At 33.2% G+C, this 19,120-nt stretch overlaps 1 pseudogene across 1 annotated transcript; it reads left to right on the forward strand.

The window, feature by feature from the left end:
- The first annotated feature begins 773 nt into the window (after window positions 1–773).
- LOC143231843 (signal peptidase complex catalytic subunit SEC11A-like) lies at window positions 774–17,976 on the forward strand (annotated as a pseudogene). The gene is made up of 6 exons (XR_013017240.1): window positions 774–948; window positions 3,047–3,155; window positions 4,237–4,386; window positions 8,299–8,418; window positions 14,687–14,744; window positions 17,722–17,976. The product of XR_013017240.1 is annotated as a signal peptidase complex catalytic subunit SEC11A-like (transcript).
- Window positions 17,977–19,120: the final 1,144 nt, after the last annotated feature.

Genomic DNA, 19,120 nt, shown 5'->3' on the forward strand with positions numbered 1-19,120 from the left:
ACATACATGACCTTGCACTTACCATAATTAAATGTCATATATTATTTATATGCCAATTCGCCAAATGGTTCCAATCATTCTCATAAAAAAATAGCAGCATCCTCACAGCAAATTATAGCGAACGTTTTAATATCATCAACAGACTCGATCATTTTGTTTATCAATTCCTTATCAATATTGTTAATGTATATTAAAAAGTTTAGTTCTTGTTAAACGCAAAGTTACCTAACTGGATATTTGTGCTGTTCCATCTCCCAGTGGCTAAGTGGTAAGTTTGAAATATTATAACTCTAAAAAAAAAAAAAGTGTGTTTCGATGCCCATGATAGGAACATGAAGATAGCCCATTGTGTGGCTCTGTGCTATTTTTTAACACCAAACAAACAAAAATCGATGGTGTGCCCACCACAGGCACCAAGCACACGGTTTTAAGAGTTATATATCTTCAGACTTACTGCTTAATCACTGGGGGAATATTAAAAGAGTAAAGCTTTCCAGCGCTAAGCTCTTAAGTACTCAAATTGTATTTACAATCGTTTTATTAGACTCCATTAAGTATACGGGCTTACATCGCCAAAATTCAAAATTCAATCCCCCGAGTAAACATAGCAGATAGCCAAGAGTGGATTTGCTCTGGAACAAACAAACAAACAATATATATAAAGATGTATATTATATACATGCACATATAGGTCAGCGAAGATTATCTATAAAAAATAAATTCGTAATTTATGAAACGAAATTACTGTCATCTGGTGATATTTTTTAGCCCGCCTGCATAAATTTGACGTGTTGAACGCATTTTTATAGGCTTAAAACTAACTCGTGAGAACTTAGTTGACTTTTATTTAACTTAAGGTTTAATAATCTAACATATTGGTGTTGTAACTTTTCTTGTCTCACAATGCTGGAGTTTTTGGATGATATAAAGCGTATGAATAAACGACAAGTAAATAAATTAATTATTAAATTAGTTAAAACTAACAGTAATAATATCGCTTTACCTTAATCATATGTATTCGCCGATTACGTTTCTGTGCGTCTCAATTCTTTGATTTTTTGTCTATTTTTTGTACTGCTAATACCATTACGACTAGTAGTAATAGTATTACTGTAATGTAACTAATTTTACTGGGTTGGCATTCCTGCTTTGTAATTGTATAATTTTGTTATATTAGGCCTAAATCATTCTAAAATCTTACCCCATATTTTATAGTATGTGGGGGAAGGTTACCTTGCTCACAAACATTTTGTAGAAAAAAGGAACAAAACTCGTATATACATATTAAAATGAGTTTAGCTCACGTTTGTTTCTTTTTTAGTACACCTATAAAATTTATAATTCATTTTGTAGTAATACTATTGTTGATTCCATATTGTCAATGTCTCAATGAATTTAGTTATTTTATGGAATTACACACGTTTTTGGTATAAATTAAGTTTTGATTTTTTAAATTCTCTAAATATTCTTTGAATATTAATATAAAAATGAATTATTTCTTAATTTTCGTGAACATGTTTTTTCAATATTGAACTTGAAGTGTTCATTTTTCATCTTTAAAAAGTCATTGCTGCCGTTGAATAATTTTTCTGAATGTCTAAGAATGTTAGAACATTCTGAGTGGTTAGGGTAGACACAAAATATTTTTTGACAGTAGTTAAATGTTAAAAAAAAGTACATCTGTTGAAGCTAAGTGGTTGTAGTTGACGAAAAAATTAACATTCACAGACAACGTATATAATAATTTCTTTTTTTTTGTAAGATGTTTGAATACAATATAATGAGAAATTTTTTTTATTTTTTTTCAGAGAAAATAACTTATGACAGTACAGTTGTATCAATGTTACATTAAGTGAAATGGTTAAATATTTGAATAGAGTTGTGTGATTAGTGGAATTCGCTAATCAGATTAATAACTTCATTAAATGATTTCACCAAGCTAGTTTTTCTCAGAGGCAGGGTTAATTGTTGAAATAATTGAAGGTGATAATTGGAAACCCTAATTGCAAGCAACTTAACAATTAAAACTTTATTTGTAAATTTTAGCAAATATGTAATGTATCAGTTTCCATGTTGACAGAAACCCAATATAGGTAGAGTTATTAAATTCTGCTTGTAAGAATAAATAGATCCGGTTCTTACCTTTTGTATTTTAGATAAGTGCCGTAGCATAAGCATATGTAAGGAATGTTGAAATGAAGTTTTCAGTTTTATATGGTCGTCCAAGAGTAGTTCAACAGGTACTGTCCTGATGTGCTAAGGAATACATATAAAGTTCCTGTTCTATAGTATTTATTCTATGAAAGATGTGTACTAAACCTTTACATGGTATTGTCAAATTATTTGTATAATAGTAATAATTGAATGTGAAATGTTTGATCAGAATCCTTTCTGAAACTTCCAAGAATTATAATATACCACAGTGGTAGAGAATGATTAAACAAACGTTTTTTAAAGGTTCAAATAAATATAGAAATATTCGCATATTCTGCCAACACGAAATTGTTTGGAATACAGAATTAGTAATATTGTTAAATGGTACTTTGTTTTAGCAAGCTGGTACACTAAAGGTGATTGTTAGAATAGTAAGGAAACATTTTGATATGACATAAAAATGAATGCTGATAGGTAGATTTTGTTTGTTTTTTGAAGAGAAAGCTGCATTTAATAAATAATGTATTATCATATTTGATTATTTGTCATTAACTGGTTTTGTTAATGTGATTAAAACACTATTATTCTTGTGCTGTTGAAGGCTGAAGTTTTATGTACACCACACTTTTTTATAGTATCATAAGAATTTCACTGGTGGCCTTTGTGAACTGATTTGACACTCAAACCTAGCTTTAATTTATTTATTACAGGTATTGAATGTTTATGAAAAAAAGGTACAAAATACTTTATATAAATCCAAAATATGTGTAGCTAATGGTATTAGGATACCAGGATGTGTTAGTATGAAATATTTGTTATTTTTCTAATTAGGGTGATTAGAATGAGTAGATTCCATTTTACTTAAGATTTATTTCATTTTTTTGTTTTATAGCTTATTTATCAGGTATTAAACTTTGGAATGATCGATCTTCAGCGCTAATGATATGGAAGGGTTTGATGGTTGTTACAGGGAGTGAAAGCCCCATTGTTGTGGTACTGAGGTAATGTAGTGGAAATTTTATGTATTAAGGTTGTTGCAATGGTTAGTTTATGTTTTGAGTTTGTACTTAGAAGTTAGTACTTTCAATGGTTATAATTGTCTTAGAATGTTGCACACACAGAGTAAATAATTTAGAAATTTAAACATTAATTTAATATATAAATTTTTATGTGTACAGTTCCAGAATTTGTATCATGGCAAACAGGTAATAGAATAGCAAGTGGTTGTAGTAGACATAGATAGCCTGTCTCTCTTAACACTGAAATACATGGATAGCCTGTCTCTCTTAACCCTGAAATACATGGATAGCCCATCTCTCTTAACACTGAAATACATGGATAGCCCGTCTCTGTTAACACTGAAATACATGGATAGCCCGTCTCTCTTAACACTGAAATACATGGATAGCCCGTCTCTCTCAACACTGAAATACATGGATAGCCCGTCTCTCTCAACACTGAAATACATGGATAGCCCGTCTCTCTCAACACTGAAATACATGGATAGCCCGTCTCTCTCAACACAGAAATACATGGATAGCCCGTCTCTCTCAACACTGAAATACATGGATAGCCCGTCTCTCTCAACACTGAAATATTGGTTTTAGATGTTTAATTCTCAGATAACTTATTTTTAAGGATTTGTAAAATTTGTCCAGGTCCAAAAACTGCATTGTTATAGTGTTACTTTTAGCATAATATACTATAACAGATCACAAGACTGGATTAACATGAATATCAAATTGTTATATGATTCTGCTTCTATGATAATTTTTTTTGTCAGCACTGAAATTATAATTATGATTTTATCCTGTGCACTTTTCATCAGGCTCTCACAGTGTTTCTAATAACATTGAAATGCTTAGTTTTCTCAATTTTTTTTAATTACACAAAATTGTCTGAAAATTAAATGAGTGTGTGTACATCATTAATATTTTGCTATTTTCTATTAATTTTGAATTAATGTGTCATAACCAACTCTATGGAGAAATAATTTTTTGTTCTAATAAAAACTTGTTGAATATTAATTTTATAGAATTCTTAATGTATAAAGAGTGTATGTGCTTGGTTTTCAATATTAAGTGGAAGTATGGAACCTGCTTTTCATCGAGGGGATCTGTTGTTTTTAACTAACCACAAGGAGGATCCTGTCAGAGTTGGAGACATTGTGGTTTTTAAAGTTGAAGGTAGAGACATTCCCATTGTTCACAGGGTATTAAAGCTACATGAAAAGTAAGTTTTATTGAAAGGTAAGACTTAGAACCTTGAATAAAATTGCATGAATTTGTTGCAACTATGTTTATTGTTGGGGGAGGGGTATTGTTGTAATATTGTTATAAGGTAAGACTTAGAACCTTGAATAAAATTGCATGAATTTGTTGCAACTATATTTATTGTTGGGGGAAGGGTATTGTTGTAATATTGTTATAAGGTAAGACTTAGAACCTTGAATAAAATTGCATGAATTTGTTGCAACTATATTTATTGTTGGGGAGGGTATTGTTGTAATATTGTTATAAGGTAAGACTTAGAACCTTGAATAAAATTGCATGAATTTGTTGCAACTATGTTTATTGTTGTAATATTGTTATTTTATTGGTGGGCTCTTTTCAAGTATCTGATAAAAATGATCCAGTGTTTGAGTTCATGTGATGATGAAAAATTGTTTTCTATTTATCTTTTTCCACAGTCTTAAACCTTATGGTAAATTGTAGACCATGTTTGCAGCCCCACTAAGTGTACTACACTAATTACACAAAATAACTTGATAAGCATGATAGCTAACGGATCAAAATAATTAATTAAAACCACACAAGCTTATTAAATCTATTAGCAAGAAACAACTACCTTTTAACTGTCATATATTTGTAAATGACCATTAAATTTACTAGAGAACTTGAAATAAAATCTTTTAGATCTAAGTGTTCTAGGCCTGTCTGGTCTTAAAGATGTCATCACGACCTATGATTCCCTCTGTTAACAAAAATATAAGATCTTAAGAATGTGGCTTTCAACACTGTCATTAGAGAGAGAGAGAGAGAGAGAGAATTAAAATAGAAAATGATATTGGACTGGAGATTGATCATAACTGATAAAAGCAAGCAATAAATATTTTGCAGATCCATTTGTTAGGTTTTAACATAAACTAACTTAATTATTCTCCTTACCAGTGTTTAAATTGGTATTCTTCATTATGATAAAATTATTTCATAAATATGTCTTTTAAAATTGCCTTTTAGGTTATATACTTGACATTTTGAGACATATTTTGTTGTGTTACTGGAATGTGAACATGTTTGCAGCATTTTAGTTTGTTAAAGAAATGAGTTATGAGTTCTTCAAAGGTAAACATTTTTGTTTTAGAAATGTTTTTAAGATGGATTATATTAGAATATGTGTTCTCAGATACTAACTTTTCTGTGTATGCTATTTTTTCTGCAATCGCTATCACCGTTATGATTTCTACACATCTGTACTTGTTTGGTATGGTTCACAGCTAAGGTATATTTATGTGCAACAAATAAAATATTTTTAATAAATCTTAGTATAAAAGTTGTGCATTTTATTCTATAACATGTGGGCTCTATTTATTGTTAATTTTTTTATTGTTACCTGGTTACTCAATTGACAGTTTTGTGATTCTAAATGACTGTTTATTTATGATTATTGACTAAAAGAGTAAAAATAAACTTCCTCACTAAAGAAGTTGTAAATCAAGTAAACAATAAAAACCTGAAATGGATAAAGGTGGAAAAAAATGAAAATGTGCTAAAAACTTTTGATTGTTAAATTATTTCGAAATGTTTGTTTTTCTCAAAGTTTTGGTTGTTGTTTTATAGTTGAAGCTTTTCATACAGTAATCTGTTCTCTGGTTGATATTTCTCACGAAGTAATTTATATCTTGTGATTGATATTTCTCATGAAGTAATTTAACTTTGGATCTTGATTTTCAAGCAGTAATTTAGGTTCAGGTTGATGGTTTTCATGTAGAAGTTGCAAATGCCTCTGGTTGAAAACGTATTATTAAGTTGAAAGTAACAGTAGTGATTGATAGCACGAAGGAAATTTACTGAATGTTGTTTAGAGTTGGCTTATCTCTTATATTTAGTGTAAGGGGCTCTTCTTGTTGTCGAGTTTGACCTTATTTGTGGGTAAGACTAACAAGTTACCAACATGAGAAAATTTATGTAAAGAACAAAAAAATGACTTGGAGACCAGGTAATGCAAAATGGATATTAAATTGAACAAATTCCAACAGTTTATATTTACGTTGCTCTCGATATTGAGATGTCACACTAACAATTCTTCTGCTATACTTAACATCTTCATTCTTCATAATATTCAGTAAATCATTAAACAACTTGATTCGTAATAAACCCTCTATCATGAGATGCTGCGTAACATATACGTTACTAGACAGAGTAGGGAAAACATTTAGACGTGGATGAAAGTTCTCCACAGATGCTAAGGCTGACATTTTCTCAGAGGATTTACTGAAGAGTGGAAGGGCTATCTTCTTTTTTCTGGTTTTATTCTCTCTCTTAAACAATAGCTTTTTATATTTAATTAATAGGATGTTTGTGTCTTTCTAGGCAGAACCAAAATCTTAACCATAGCATGTGTTTCTTGGCTTCTGATTGTTCATTAATGATGTTCTAAAAGGAACCAAAAACATAACTACTGTTTCTATGTTCTGAGTTGTTATTTCACAATTTCCAATAAGACATCACATCAGCATCAGAATATACTATCAACTTGTATATTTTCTTCCTCAGTTGTCGTAGAGTTTAACTTCTTACATGTACATCCTAGAATCTGGATTACTCGGCCTCTGTCTTTTATGTGTTTTTTTCCATACACTCCTCTGGAGAAATCAAATTTAGTGTTTTTTATTTTGTTATAACTTTAACCCTGAAGCCCCCTCTGAATGTTTTGTAAGATACTCACTGATATCTTGATAGTAAACCTTAACACTCCTACGAAAAGTGGGACCTAATAGGCCCCAGAGCAACTTGAAAGGTTATTAATATTAGGCTAATAATTTTGTATTTAAATGAAATTGCCATTTAAATCCATTAATGAATGGATTAACGAGATTCCCACTGTCCCTATCTACTATCTAGCGAAACCACAGCCAGGGGAACGGGCTTGGAGAAATCAGGACTAGAAACGTCTTTTCGTAGGAGTGTTAAATATCTTGTCAACCTATTAATTTAATGGCTTGTGCTTCCTGCTGTTAAAATAAATTGCTAATTTTGCTCTCTCTCTCTCTTTATTTGATGATGCAGGTTTTGAATGTATTTTCCAATTAAATGTGTTCTGTTGCTCAGAGTTTCTTCCTAGCTGTATTTGACAAGCCAGTTCAATTAGTTGCATAAGCTTTAGAGTGTTTTTCGTTACTTTGTTTGGTTAACTAATGCATACCATAATTTTCTAGGGCATTTCATTCTCTGCAAGTATTATCACTGAAATTTTATACTAAACGTTTGTGAATAAGCAATTGTTTTATTAGTGAAGTCTGTTAAGTCATCATAGTATGTTAAACTGACCACTATGTCAAAAATATTGTGAGAAATATGAATGACAAAATACGTTCTCACCATAAGGATTTGTTAAAGCAAATTATATCTGATTGAACTCTGTATTAAAGTGGAATTTCATGACTGAAAGGACAAATTAATAACTTTAAGACTATTTACCTTTAAGTGGTGACATGACTGACTTTTGGTGGTGATTCCAAAAGGTACATAGGCATAAAGGCAAAACAAGTGGAAATATAAGATTTGAAGTCTATCAGGGAGTGTAAAAAGAAAAAAAAATGATAATAAAAAAGATTTGCTGATGTAATTCAAACAGTTTGTTAAAATGTAATGCTATCAAACTGTAGAAAGAACTGATACGAATCTTTCGTATAACTTTTATGTTGAAAATATGAAAGTGAAAAAGAAACACAGATAAATAGGAAGAAATGTTAAAAATTAGTGTAGAAGTGTAATAAAAAAGAATAAAAACAGGTACAAGTATTCATATATTATTTTTCATAGACACAATAAACAATATTATTCATAAACAGTATTTCTCTTTCAGTTTCTACAAGGGATATCTATTTATATTTCTTATTAATCTGTTTATTGCATTTTTTAGGGAAGATGGCTCTGTTAAGATTTTGACAAAAGGTGACAATAATTCAGTAGATGATCGTGGATTATACGCACCTGGTCAACTGTGGCTGAACAAGAATGACATAGTGGGACGTGCAAGAGGGTACGGGTCAAAGTGTTTTCAGACATGTTTAAAATTGACAGATCGGCATATAATTTAATTTCATTCATTATAGGAACAATTATTCTTCGATGTTAACCATATAACTGACACAATAATTGCTATTTAGTGTTGAAGTATGTAACCCTCTTTGTAGTATTGACAAATATAAATTGTTCATTGAGTGTTTAATGGTGTTGTTTCAAAAATATGGATATTATTCATAACTTCATTTTAAACTCATAAAAGTTATCCACGTTATACATAACCTTGCCAGTTTACTAAGTCAATCAATGCTAGGTTAGTTTGTAGATGTACCAGTTGTGAAGGACGTGGACATGTAGTCATGCAAAAGCTTTAAATTTAATGGATGGTTAGTAGATTAACCAACAAAGCTAGGCCTAATCAGTGCTGTGAAATATTAACACTGCAAGTACCAACTCTTATTTGATGAGCAGCTTTCAAATCATCGTTTCATTCCTATTTATACGAATGGTTTGAAATCAGGTGATTCTGTGGGCTCTTTGGTGTGGGTTGGTGGTTGCACACTGGATCCATCTTTAGTTTCTGTGTTTGCTGCTGGACTGTACTCCATTTTTCTTGCCCTGGATCATGTAGAAGTTGTGCAGTATGTAAATTGTACTATTTATACTGACTCATTTAGCTCTCTCCTGACCCTGGAATTGCTGTGTCAGTTCTCACACTATTCTCTTCGATATTCAAAATTGACTGACCCATTTCTCTTCCCCTCGGTGTGGATTCCTGTACGTGGTGAGGGGACCTACCAGGGGAGGTTCTGTTCTTTCAGTTTACCTTCTCAGGTTGCCTTGCATGGCAACCCATGAAGGGGAGGAGAGGATCCTGGTGGTTGAGGGGTCCAACTCTAACACACTACTTTGGGCTTAAATTCCTGTAAATGGGTGGCCTTGCAGTGGTCCCCCTTGGGTCAGTCAGCTGGTCCACTTGGGCTAGGGTCAGCCAAGTACCAGTGTTGGATGTTCTCAACTGGTGTTGTGGACATTGTATCTGATGCTGTTGTTTGGGTATTGTGCTCACGAAACCCTGGTATTGCTGCAGTGTCCTTGTTTGACATTATGGTGCAACTCATCGTAGGGCTCTATGGTGGGTGGGTGCAGTGGGCACTGAAATTTTCCCATTTTCATTATGGATATTTCAATTAAAAATATTAATAAAATAGTGTAAAAACAGTCTATAGGTAAACAACTACATCTTGAAGATTCTGAGCAGCAATCCACACCATCTGTACCACCTGTTGTACCATATTTTCTTATATTGCATTCACTTTCAGACAAACCTTTAGGGCAGATGTCTCCCTTTTTCATGCAGAAGGGACTAGAAGGACTTGCTGGCTCTCCAGAGTCAGTAAAGAAGCTTCAATCTGGTGATATATTGGTGGAAACATCCACATCTCAACACAGTGAGCTCCTCTTGCATTCCAAGGCAATTGGGGATATACCTATTGAGGTTACGTCTCATGCTACTTTGAATTCATCATGAGGAGTTATTGTTGAGAGAGATTTGAAGAACATTCCCAAATCAGAGATTCTCACTGGTTTCTCCACCCAAGGAGTTTCTGCAGTGAGACTATCTCTGCTCGCAAAGATGGAATTATGGTGCCGACCAATGTACATTTATGTCACCATGTCCACCTGCCACCATCAAGGCAGGTTATCTTAATTGTAGAGTTCTCTTCCAACAGCAAAGACCTGCCCACTCGACCTAGGGCATGATCCATGGCAGTCAATCGAACTCCCTCGAATAAAGACAGTAAAAAAAAAGACATAGTCATAAACGGAAGGGTTTTCCACCCAGTTCACGTACATATAAATAAAAATAGCCACCTTGATACAGTGGAACTGTCGAGGTTTACGTTCTAATCTGACATCTAAAATGACATCAAAACACTGATTGTGTCCTACCATCCTGTATGTCTCTTTTTTACTGGAAACATTTCTGAAACCTTCAATACAGTCACCTTTTGGAAGTTCTTTTTGTACAGAAATGACAGGCTGTGTGATGGAGGGGTGGCACTGTTGGTTGATCAGCATGTGCCCACCCTGTCTTTGCCATTTGATTCACCCTTGGAGGCGGTAGCCATCTGTGTTTCCTTGGGTCGTACCATTACTATTTGTTCTCTCTATCTGTTGCCTGGAGAGACATATGATCAATCAGACCTTGATGCTCTCATTGAACAGTTGTCTTCATTTTTAATCCTGGAGGACTTTAATCGACATCATCCCCTGTGGGAAAGTGCTGATATTGATAGAAGGGGTCACTCTGTAGAGTGTATGCTCTCTGATCACAATCTTTCTCTTTTTCAATACTGGTTCTTCTACTTATTTTCATGCACCTAGTCAGTCCTTTACTGCTATTTATCTCTCAGTTGGCTCCCCTTCACTATTCTCCAATTTTTCTTTGAGGGTTGACAATAATCCACGTGGCAGTGATCATTTTCCTATAATTTTGAAAGAGATTGGCTGTGGTTGATGCCACCAAACTTGCGTGCCCTGGTGGAAGCTGGATTAAGCAAAACTGTCCCTCTTTCACTTCTCTCGCAGATCTTGAACTGACTGTATTATACAAGCAGATGCTTGGTTTATTCCTAAAACCTTGACACGTTTTTTCACAGTATCCTCATCCGTGATGGAATCCTGTCTGCCACATGGCACGGAAGGCTCAAAAATGGGCCTGGGATACTTTTCGTAGGTATCCCACACTCTCGCACCACATCGCTTTCCAGCAGGCCTGTGCACATGCTCGGTAGGTAAGATGTCAAAGCCAGAAGGAATCTAGAATTGCAGTATAATTTCGTCCTCCTTTTGATCTTACTCTGATGGCCAGGAAGTAGCTGATACCTGGGGCATCACTGACACACTAGGTGATAGCTTTTGCCAGATATCTAGCACTTCTGCTTCTTCCACCACCTTCTTAGCCATCAAGGTTCAGGCAGAGCAGACACCTCTGTCCTTTCAAGCTGATTGTCTCTATGATTATAATTGTCCCTTTACACTGGTGGAACTCAAACTGGCCCTTCATCGGTCTGACAGTACATTGGTTGGACCTGATGATATACAGTATGAGATGCTGCACCATCTATCTCCCGCTTCTCTTACTATTCTTCTGCTTCTTTTTTAACCAAATTTAGCAGGAGAATGTTTTTCCTGGTGCCAGGATATTGTCCTACTTTTTGTCTAGGTCTAGGAAGGATCCAACGATTCCCTCAAACTACCGTCCAATTGCTTTGACGAGCTGTCTCTATAAGACCTTAGAGAGGATGGTTAATGCTTCTCTCATTTGGTTCCTTGAATCAAACAACCTCCTCTCACCCACCCAGTGTGGGTTCCATCAACAGTGCTCCACCATGGACTATCTTATTCGACTTGAAAGCCCAAGAGAGAAGCTTTTTCTCAAACAACATCTTGTGTCAGTGTTCTTTGACGTTGAGAAGACTTATACAACTTGGAGGTATGGCATTTTGCAAGATCTCTATATATAGGTTACGTGGCCATTTGCCCATTTTTATTAAAACATTTTTAAAGGACAGGAGATTCCAAGTTCATGTGGCTTCAACACTTTCCCATTCTTTTCTACAGGAACTTGGAGTCCTTCATGGCTGTGTTTGAGTGTCACACTTTTCAGTATAAAGATTACTGCCATCACTGAACTACTCCCTCTTACTGTTGCATACGGTCTCTATGTTGATAACTTTCACATCTCCTGTCAGTTGTTGAACATGAGGTATGTTGAGCAGCAGCTACAGACCGCCCTCAATCATTTACTGAAGTGGACCACGGCAAATGGTTTTTACTTCTCTCTCTCTGAAACCGTTTGCATGCACTTTTGTCGCTGACGGGATATTCACCCTGATCCCGAACTCCATATCAGCAATATTGTGCTGCCTGTGGTCCCTGAGACAAAGCTGACCTTTATACCACACATTAAGCAGCTATGGGTCAAATGTATAAGAGCACTGAACATCCTCTGTGTCCTCTCTTCCATCACCTGGGGCGCAGATCGATGTACTATGCTAAAGATATATCGTACTCTTGTTTGTTTGAAACTCAACTATGGATCACTGGTCTATGGCTCTGCCAGGACTTTGGCCTTAAAGATGCTGGACCCTATTTATCATTAAGGACTTTGGTCCTGCACTGGGGCTTTCATCATTTCACCAGTTCAGAGCTTATACGTAGCCTCATGACCCTTTTTTTGCACCTTTCTTGTTTGCAGTCTTTACTATATGCTTCGAAATTTTGTTCCTTACCAAAGCATCACATCTGGGATTGTGTTTTTCTTCCTCAGTGGGCCAAACTTTTTCAGAATAGACGATCTGCCATTGCTCCTTTTGACCTTCATATTCAGGTGTAGTTGGAGGAATTGGATCTATTTTTGGATAACATTGCTGTATCCACTGGTCAGCCCATCCCACCATGGCTTCTTACAGTCCCCCAATGTGACCTATTTTTCAGTCATCTGAGAAAAGCAGACACTCCTGATTGGAAATGGTTCGAAATCAGGTGACTGTGTGAACTCTGCCATGGTTTGTTGTGGTTTGGTGGTTGCATGCCGAATCTCCTCCATGGCTTCTGTGTTCACTGCTGAACTGTATGCCGTTTCTCTTGCCCTGGATTGCGTAGAAGCTAAGCAGCATTCAAACTGCACTATTTATACTGACTTGCCATAGTTCTTTACTGGCTCTGGAATCACTTCATGTTAGTTCACAGCCTGTTCTTGCTGATATTCAAAATTGACTGGCTCAATTATCTTTAACACCTACCTCTATCCAGTTTTCTGGATACCGGACCATATCGGTATTCATGGGGCAAGCTCACTGACACTGCAGCTAAGTCTGTCGGCTCTGTTGCTGCCATGCCTGCTCCATACAGGGACTACGGCCCTGTCTTCAAGGCTCAGCTCTGTGCCAGTTGGCAGTCGGCCTGAAGTGAGTAATGGGATAACAAGCTTTTTCAGATAAAACCTTCTATTACACTTTGGGTGTCTTGTTTTTATAAGGATTAGAGGAAATTGTCATAACTTGGCTATGCATTGGACACATTTTTTAACTCATCATTTTCTTTTATCTGGGGCTAATGCAGCAGTGTGTTTTGTGTGACTCAAGTCACAATAGCCCACATTTTGTTGTCATGCCATTGTTACAATGATGAGCTATGTCATTATTTTGGACATGCTTTTACTATGGCTTTTACCCCTGACATTGGACATGACCATTTGTGATGGTGACACTGTCTATCTTAGTTTTGTTTTTAAATTTTTAAGTGCCATTGGCCTTTTTAATTCTATTTAATTATTTTGAATTAAAAATTGGTCTTTGTTTTGTTTTAACATGATTCCTGTTTACATATTTTAATAATTTTACTTTAATTTTTAATTTTTTTACCAGTTGTATAGTATAGTTTCCTTGCATCAATAAATGCCAAACAACAACACCACAAGCACTAATTGGGTCCACATGGACATCGTTGGCTTTTTAAATTATTTATGCACCATATTTCTTGATGACATAAATGACGGTATTATTAACCATGCAGACAGAACTTCCATCAGTATTGTAATTATTTCATTACTTACTGCAGAGAATACCTAGGTGGACCCTCAGTAACTGTTTTTGTTGTCAGTTCTTTAAAGTGGAATGTGTAAAAGGGAAGAACTCTAAAATTACTCATTATGCAGTGTGTTAGCTTCGCTAGTAGTGAATAATTTAAAAGTAAATTGACAATTCAAGGACTAATTTGTAGTCTTTGTTTCATACTCCTTGTCTGATGGTGAGTCAGATGTATAATGTGTTTGTAATTCAATATATTGTGAACAATTAAATTACAGTTTTTACTGTAGTAGCAGATGATTAAGAAAATTTTATGATGTAATAATATCTCAAACATCTTACTTTAAGTATTCCAGAGTTTTCAAAGTGTACTTTAGTAATATTTAAAGACATCTTACTTTAAGTATTTCAGAGTTTTCTAAACTGCACAAATTTAGACACAACGGCACCTCTCTGTTGTTTTTCTGATGTGTAGAATTTATTCCAGAACAATTTCAGGCAGTTTTAATTTCTTTTCTACTATATAAAGACCATTTAGTAAATTTATTAAGTATGAAATCTTATTGTTTTATGTTAACAATGAAAATATCTTTGAAACGTTTCTTTGTACTGTCACATGAGTTTTGTACGATTTTTAGAAAATTAGATATAACGTATCTGTTCAGAACAGATTGAATTGTTTTGCAGGTTTGTCCCATACGTAGGAATAGTTACAATATTAATGAATGACTATCCAAAATTGAAGGTAAGTTGCTCAAATATATTTTATTCTACAATGAATTTGACTGAATAATTGGGTTTATAAGTTAAATATTATTGTTTTGAGATAACTAATCCAAGCTTACATGTAATTAACTCATTTTGAATACTTCACTTTTGCATAGAAATGAGAATCTGTAAATTAGTCTTAAAAGACACAAAAATTTAGTAGATGATGATGAAGTTCAGTAGACTTGTTTATTGTTGCAACTTGTTCATGAAGAGAGTTTAAGAGTCTTGAAACAAAATGATTCAAACAAACTTTTGATACCTTAGAGAATGTAGTAAAGATGTTGAATAATTAAGTCACATAGGTAGTTTGGGTTGTATTGTAAAGTTATGCAAACAGATTGGTTTGTATTATTAAGTTGTAGACATATTTCTTTAAATTTATGTAGACAGGATGGTTTGTATTATAGATAGCTTGTCTGTATTTATTCAAACCACTTGTTAATTTTAACAACACTAGTCAGTGTTTAATTTATGTAGACAGGATGGTTTGTATTATTAAGTTTTATAGATAGCTTGTCTGTATTTATTCAAACCACTTGTTAATTTTAACAACACTAGTCAGTGTTTAATTTATGTAGACAGGATGGTTTGTATTAAGTTTTATAGATAGCTTGTCTGTATTTATTCATACCAATTGTTAATTTTAACAACACTAGTCAGTGTTTAATTTATGTGGACAGGATGGTTTGTATTATTAAGTTTTATAGATAGCTTGTCTGTATTTATTCAAACCACTTGTTAATTTTAACAACACTAGTCAGTGTTTAATTTATGTAGACAGGATGGTTTGTTTTATAGATAGCTTGTCTGTATTTATTCATACCACTTGTTAATTTTAACAACACTAGTCAGTGTTTAATTTATGTAGACAGGATGGTTTGTTTTATAGATAGCTTGTCTGTATTTATTCATACCACTTGTTAATTTTAACAACACTAGTCAGTGTTTAATTTATGTAGACAGGATGGTTTGTTTTATAGATAGCTTGTCTGTATTTATTCAAACCAATTGTTAATTTTAACAACACTAGTCAGTGTTTAATTTATGTAGACAGGATGGTTTGTTTTATAGATAGCTTGTCTGTATTTATTCAAACCAATTGTTAATTTTAACAACACTAGTCAGTGTTTAATTTATGTAGACAGGATGGTTTGTTTTATAGATAGCTTGTCTGTATTTATTCAAACCACTTGTTAATTTTAACAACACTAGTCAGTGTTTAATTTATGTAGACAGGATGGTTTGTTTTATAGATAGCTTGTCTGTATTTATTCAAACCACTTGTTAATTTTAACAACACTAGTCAGTGTTTAATTTATGTAGACAGGATGGTTTGTTTTATAGATAGCTTGTCTGTATTTATTCAAACCACTTGTTAATTTTAACAACACTAGTCAGTGTTTAATTTATGTAGACAGGATGGTTTGTTTTATAGATAGCTTGTCTGTATTTATTCAAACCAATTGTTAATTTTAACAACACTAGTCAGTGTTTAATTTATGTAGACAGGATGGTTTGTTTTATAGATAGCTTGTCTGTATTTATTCAAACCACTTGTTAATTTTAACAACACTAGTCAGTGTTTAATTTATGTAGACAGGATGGTTTGTTTTATAGATAGCTTGTCTGTATTTATTCAAACCACTTGTTAATTTTAACAACACTAGTCAGTGTTTAATTTATGTAGACAGGATGGTTTGTTTTATAGATAGCTTGTCTGTATTTATTCAAACCACTTGTTAATTTTAACAACACTAGTCAGTGTTTAATTTATGTAGACAGGATGGTTTGTTTTATAGATAGCTTGTCTGTATTTATTCAAACCACTTGTTAATTTTAACAACACTAGTCAGTGTTTAATTTATGTAGACAGGATGGTTTGTTTTATAGATAGCTTGTCTGTATTTATTCATACCACTTGTTAATTTTAACAACACTAGTCAGTGTTTAATTTATGTAGACAGGATGGTTTGTTTTATAGATAGCTTGTCTGTATTTATTCAAACCAATTGTTAATTTTAACAACACTAGTCAGTGTTTAATTTATGTAGACAGGATGGTTTGTTTTATAGATAGCTTGTCTGTATTTATTCAAACCACTTGTTAATTTTAACAACACTAGTCAGTAGCTGGTAGTGAGAAGATGTGTATTTATATAAAGTTTAAAACATTTTGTATTTCATGTTGAATTTCTTCATGTGTAAAAATGTGTATTTTATAAAACTTCCTTGTTAGTTCTTTTTTTTTATGTGATTTCTTGTATACTCTGTAGCAGCCATGAAGTTAATGGAATCCACAACTGTGACGTGTTCACATTGAGAAAGCTTCACAATACTCTTTAATCAAGAAAAACACTTTGAAATACATTTTTATGTAAATGCAAAAGAATCTAAAAGTTTTAGTTACCAGCTATATTTTGGTGTTTTTGATTCTTATTTGAAGGATTTTCAGTATCACTACTGTTTAGAGTGTATGTCATGGATTGTACGCTCTGCTCACTAGCTAAGCATAAACACTTAGCTGGAGCAAGTAAAGACATTTCAACATATTCAACCTGTATTTAAAATTAAAAACAGATGTAAATGTAATTGGAAAAGTAATGGATATTGTGATACTTTAAAAAACATTGTGTATTTAAGATTACTATTGAAAGAGAATTAATGTATAATGAAAGTCGGCTATGTTAGAATGTGCCTCGGGCATTTAAAAAGATAGATTTTAATTATATTCTTCAACGTTTCTTGAATTTGTTTAAAAAGAATTTAACACTATATTTTGTCTCAGATTATTATATTCTATCTATTAGTTTAAATGCAATTTTTTTTTAGTTATCGATATTTACCAGTTGTCTCGGCTACGTTTGATGGTTCCAGTACCTTAATGTTTCATCTTTTGCTCATTTTATGTAAGAGATGTTATATTTATGATTTGGCGTCTTTTTTTTTTTTCAGTATGCAGTACTAGGCTGTCTCGGACTGTTTGTTCTGGTCCATCGAGAGTGAAAGGAACAGAAGTTCAATACTGGAAGATGTTTCGTTGTGACTGTTCAGTATTCTCTTGATGAAAAGACAATTTGTTCCAAATTAGAAAAATATTAATACATTGATTCAAAATTTTGATCACAAGCATCTTACTGTTGCTTTCGGTTATGATTAATGTGATAGTCTAATTAATTTGTTGGTTTAGTTTTATTTTATGTCTGTCTGTACAAATTCTTTAGCTCAATCTTGACATCAGATGAAGGTTTGAATATTACACACACAAATTACAATTATCAGTTTATGTGCAGGTACAGCATCTTGTCATCAGTGTTTATCAAAGACATCTGCAGGGTTGTCCTTACTTGCTGACATGCTTTCTAAGATGGTCAGGGACAATGTGGCATTTGGGAGGACTTAAGTTTTACCTCACTTTTTATACCTCTTCCAACAACTATACATGTGCTGGATTTGTCAATGATGATACTTGTGTCTAAATAATTATTGACGTTTGTGGTCTAGGACGTGAATGAAGGTGTGTAATTATCCATTTTGTATTCTACTTTCTCTATAGGAAGTAGCTTGAACTCTTCATGTTTTAGAATTAAATCCTTTAGTTATGTTTTAGTAAATCGTTTCACAATATGTCGCTTTGGTCACAGCTACATTTCTACATATACTGTGCTCTATAAAAAAAAAAAAAAAAAAAAAAACAAAGCCTAAATTGTTTGGGTTGAAAAGGCTTAGTAATTTTAAAATATAATTTGATCAGAAAATAAATAAATAAATGTGGTTTATAGGTTTCTTAATTGTTTGTGAAGTGACATACCATATATGCTCTGGTACGTTGCTTATGAATTGGGTGAGTACATTAATTGGAACAGATACGTGATTTCTTATAAACCATACATAAATGATGTTTCCTTGGAGGTAATGGTTACTAGGTTAAACCAGTCTGTTAGGAATATTACTTTTTTTATTTATGTTTATATGAAGCTGTTAGAAGAACAGTATTGTAACAGTTGTCAATATTTGCATATATAACTGTATGTTAGATATTTCACGTACAACTTTATTCAGGGATCTGGAACATGAGAACTGTTTTCTGAATGTGTATGCTACAGTGAAATGTGCTACTGTAAACAACTTAGGTATTATTGTTTTAGTGAATAAACATTTTTTGGTATTTTTCCCAAGTTTAAAAGTTTATCCAATGTCTTATGATGGACAAACTAGTTCTTTAACTGGTTCCTGCATTATTTTCCATGTAATACTCTTACATTCTGTAACATACCAAAGGTTCGTATATATCATAAAGGTGAGACTTATTTTTGCTCACAAGCAAGTTATCAGTAAAAAAAAAAGTGTTTTA

Source organism: Tachypleus tridentatus, chromosome 11 (genome assembly GCF_004210375.1).
Source record: "Tachypleus tridentatus isolate NWPU-2018 chromosome 11, ASM421037v1, whole genome shotgun sequence".
Taxonomy (NCBI): domain Eukaryota; kingdom Metazoa; phylum Arthropoda; class Merostomata; order Xiphosura; family Limulidae; genus Tachypleus; species Tachypleus tridentatus.